Source organism: Wasmannia auropunctata, unplaced genomic scaffold (assembly GCF_000956235.1).
Source record: "Wasmannia auropunctata unplaced genomic scaffold, wasmannia.A_1.0 LD336078.1, whole genome shotgun sequence".
Taxonomy (NCBI): domain Eukaryota; kingdom Metazoa; phylum Arthropoda; class Insecta; order Hymenoptera; family Formicidae; genus Wasmannia; species Wasmannia auropunctata.
Window position 1 is genome coordinate 71132 of NW_012026812.1, and position 486 is coordinate 71617.

At 58.2% G+C, this 486-nt stretch overlaps 1 protein-coding gene across 1 annotated transcript in view; it reads left to right on the top strand.

The window, feature by feature from the left end:
* The window catches only part of LOC105448745 (E3 ubiquitin-protein ligase Su(dx)), a 22246-nt gene that overhangs the window by 20392 nt on the left and 1368 nt on the right, over positions 1 to 486 (top strand).

Consider the following 486-nt stretch of genomic DNA (forward strand, 5'->3'; position numbering starts at 1 on the left):
AATAGTCCTCTCGGGCGCGAGGCCGAGAATCGGCTGTCGCTTTACATTGGCGTGTTGCAAGGAGGGATTATCATTCGATTCTGTCTCCCCGTCCGAGATCACAATTCCAAGTACTTGCCCGAGACAATCCGGATGTCCGAGGTACAGCGGGCGCGAGGACGGCGATCGGCGCGCGGGCGCACGCGGTTCACGCGTTCGCGGCGTGCACGGGCGCGTGGCCCGAGACCGGCGGCGAAGCCCGTTTATCGCGACACAAGAAAGTTAACGCTCTCGACACCGAATATAATTTACGATACACGGAGACTCTAACAAATCCGACACACGCAGAACGGCAAAACGCACGCTCTCGCGACTTACAATTACACGATACACGCACGCGATGACTCGGCCGGGCGAGGGCGAACGCAACGGCGACAATCGTAACGACTCGAAACCAGCGTAATCGAGCGGGCGGTGTGATTTCGGATTCTCGGCACAAGCAAAGTA